The sequence below is a fragment of the Vombatus ursinus genome, unplaced genomic scaffold (assembly GCF_900497805.2).
Source record: "Vombatus ursinus unplaced genomic scaffold, bare-nosed wombat genome assembly UNPS02014818.1, whole genome shotgun sequence".
Classification (NCBI taxonomy): Eukaryota; Metazoa; Chordata; class Mammalia; order Diprotodontia; family Vombatidae; genus Vombatus; species Vombatus ursinus.
This window is the reverse complement of record NW_020954596.1, coordinates 17,841,642-17,845,872: the sequence shown is the minus strand read 5'-3', so window position 1 is coordinate 17,845,872 and position 4,231 is coordinate 17,841,642.

The following is a 4,231-nucleotide window of genomic DNA, read 5'->3' as shown; positions in this document are numbered from 1 at the left end:
CTTTCATAGACTGTTCCCTGGTCTGTCTTGCTAAGAATTTGAAAACAACAACAACAAACAGCTATGACAACATAAGATCACACGCTTTAGAGATGGAAGAAACCTGAGAGATCACCTACTAACGTCCCCTCACTGTAAATAGAGGGAAACTGAGGCACAGAGAAAGTCCATGTGACCAAGGAAGGTCTCCTTCCTCAAATTTTCTAAGACCATTTCATCTTGCTCCCTTCTTTATGCTCCTATCATACCCTACCTTATAATGATATAATATTAACATTTATAGTGCTTTAAGGTTTACAAAATGCTTTTTCAAATATGACTTCATTTGAGCCTGCCAACACAGCCTTGTGAGGTAGGTGTTATTATATTCCTCATTTTATAGAAGAGGAGAGTGAAGCTAAGATTGGGTAAGTCACTCGCCTAGGATCACAGTTAGAAAGTATTTGGGGGAAGATTTGAACTCAGGTTTTCTGGACTCCATATCCAGCACTTTATCATACTTATTTATTCACTTATCATATCCACCTCTCCCCTATTCCTTGGAGGGAAGGGACTAGGTTGGTTTTCCTTCTTTGTATCATCTCCAACCCATAGCACAATTAAACATAGTAGTCACTTAATGAATGTTTATTCAATTGAATTGACACGGCATCCCATTTCCAAGAAATATAGAAGAATAATTCACCTTCATCATAGAGATAATGCATCTAGCATGAAAAATACTGTGCTGTATACTAGTATGCCACTGTGCAATGTTTTTCTGATTCTCCGTGTGATTCTACGGGGGCCCTGGGCTTGCAGACTGGTACTAATTTGCATGGCTAGTAGTGGTTAAATCATAACACCCACTGGGGAAGGAGGCCAAAGTTGGCAAACCATTCTTCAAATTCCAATAAAAGCCCTTGAAGTGGGAATTATGGTCCATAAATTTGGGCAGCTCAGACATGGTTCTATTCCACAGCAGGGTAATCTTTTCAATTATCTTTTGTGAACCTTATCCCTTAAAACGATCACAGCCCTGCTTTGGATAACGTTGGCTTTTTAGAAGGTTGATATTCAGTCTAAATCTGGGCTGGAGAATAACTAGAGACAGGATAACGAAGAGAGGGAGGTAGGGATGTGTGTGTTTGGTGAAGGGTCAGGAGAGGCTAAAATGATGTCTGGGATGCTGTGAGCCTGGTGGGAAGGTCTTATGATCTTCAGCAGGAACTATGGCCTACAAGAGGAAGTTTGTCCTGATGGCAACCAGAACTTTCTCAGTCATGGGAGTAGAAACTAGTTAGAATTAATAACTAGCATTTATCTGGTACTGTAAGGTTTTCAAAACACTTATCTCATTTGAACCTTACTACTACCCCTTGAGGTAGGTGCTATTATTATTATCCCTATTTTACAGAAGAAGAAACTGAGGATGAGAATGGTTAAGTGACTTGCCTAGGGTCATACAGTCAGTAAGCATCTGGGGCAGGATTTGAACTCGGGCCTTCCTGACTCAGGATCTGGCATTCTAGCCACTGTGCCACCTAGTCTCTAGGAAACCAACATTGACTTCTCAAGAGGCTAGATAGTGAAGGATTTGGAATGAGCTAGATTCTGGTAGTTAGACGGAGGTATCCAGATCCAAGAACTATAATACACCTTTACTCCTAAAGCCAACTTTATAGCTATTCAGCTGTATACCTGTAGTTATTGTTGTTTAGTCATTTCAATCGTGTCCGATTGTTTATGACCTGATTCAGGATTTTCTTTGCCAAGAAACTGGAGTAGTTTGCCATTTCCTTCTTTAGCTCACTTTTTTTTTTTTTTTACTGATGAAGAAACTGAGGCAAACAAGGTTAAATGACTTGCCCAGCTACTAAGTAGCTGAGGCTAGATTTGAACTCAGATCTTCCAACTCCAGGCCCAGTGCTCTATTCACTGCACCACCTAGCTGTCTTTATACCTGTAGTTGACTATTCATTAATAATTGTTATCTTCATATTATAGGCATTACAATGGAGACTTAGATGAGGAGTCACCTCACCGTATACCCAGAAAGTGGGAGCTGCTTTTCAAGATTTTCCATTCCACCTTGGACAGTTCTTTTTAAAAAAATTATCTTGCATTAAGCCAAAAAAGCAACTCCTTGTCAGCAAAGCCTAAATGCAGTATTTGAGTGCCTTGGACAAGGCACAAGTGTGTTACTATCCACTGGAGGCTTTGAACCTTCCATATTAATACGTGAGAGCTGACATTTCAAAATGAATTTCTAGGTGTCAGGGAGAGCAGGGTATAAAATAAGTGGATTCATAACACATTAATGGGTCTGAAAAGAGATGTCCCTTGTACTAGTCCAGCAGCTATACCTTACCATGCTACTTACATACTGCACCTTATAATGGCACTAGCCTCCCTTTCTTCCTTTCCCACTATATACTCTTACTCTTAGCTCTGCAGTTAAGACATCGAAGATACCAAGGTCATCCACTACATCCCAGTCATTTTTATTTCTTTTGTCTTGTCGCTGGACTTAGATGACTCTGGAAGAGAGAGTAAGGATGATGATGTCTCATAATTCTGCCTCACTTAAATCCAATTCACAAGCAAGTTAGGACATCACCCTGTGATGTCATTGGTTACCTTTGAAAACAAAGGACAGACAACAACATGATTGTCCCTAAAACATTTTAAGGACAAACAACTATGAAGGGCTTGGGAACTCTTTGATTAACACAATGGCCAACCAAAATTCCAGAATATTAATGATGATAAATTCTGCCCATCTCCTGATAACAGAGAAGTGATGGGCTCAGAGTTCAAATTGAGACTTTTTTGATACAGCCAATTTGGGGATTTATTTTGCTTGACTACACATGTTTATAACAGGTGTTTTCTTACTTTCTTAATGAAAGACAGGAAGTAGAAGAAAAAGAAGGCAAATCTTCATTTGAAAAAAAATTCATTTTTTAGAAAGATACTATAATTGTCCCTATCTTACAGAAGCAATTGAGACCTAGAAAATGTACTTTCCCAAAATTTCCATTCCCATCACAAGTGCAAATAAATAGTCACTGCAGAGTCCATATCAATGTTATAAGGGTATCTTGGGGAATTGAGCAATTATTACAGTTCAAAAGCATTCTCTACATCTATCAGTTGGTAAAGCTTGAAATTTCACCATTAGAGATTAATTCTTTTGAGTTGGGGTGCCTTCCCCAAGTTAATGTGCTACTCCTCCTCTAAGGAGGAGTGTACCTGTAGTAGTTGTTCAGTCATTTCATTTTTGCATTTCAGTCATTATCCTTGACTTGAATTCAAGCTTTCAAATCCTTTCCAGCTCAGCAACTACCTGAGGGAAGCAGGTTTAAATAATGTGAAGAGTTGAAGACCAGCAAAGGTTAACCTTTTTGTATGTGTCATGGATCCCTCTGGCAGTCAGTTTCATGAAGCCTATGGACCCGTTTTTGGAAATACATAAAATAAAATACAAGGATTGCAAGGAGAAGCCCTGAGTGACAGGCCTTGTCAAATACAGAAGCATGACTATGTATATGGGGATGGGGGGAAGGAGACCAGGTAGAGAAAGAAATGGCAGTGTGGTTCTTAGCTCTGCCTAGCTATTGGATGAGTCATTTGACCTCTCAGGGTAATCAAAACAATAAAACTTGTGCTGTTTCTCTCTCTCTCCCTCTCTCCTTCCCTCTTTCTTCAGCATATTAACAATGAGAAATTGTTCATCAGAAGTAGTATAAAGCAGTGGTTTCCAATCCAAATATTAACAGGGGCCACTAAACTGTACATAAGGATGCCTTGCTAAGCATTTCCATTAGAAAATCACACATTCACATTATCTATGTTCTACTGTATTTTTATCTATTTTGTTCAATCTTTTCCAGTTACATTTTAATGTGGTTCAAGCCTCACTCCAAATATAGTAGGTCCATGTGTTTGATACCTCTGGAATAAAGAAGATACATGAACTTCAGAAAAGGTGATGGGCTGGGCTGGTTGTATGACAAGACAGGAGAGAGGTAGACAGTACAAGTCCATCCACAAAATAAAACCTAGAGGAAAGCTTCTAATGCCCTGGGAGCCATGACACCCTGGCCAAACACATACTTCCCCTCTCCCCACTCCAATCCTGACTCCCCCAATTATATTCTTATCTTAGATTGATACAGTATATTGCACAGTTAATGGAAAGACATAGATAAAGAATCACAGAGCAAGAGGGGTCATAGGGACAACTAGG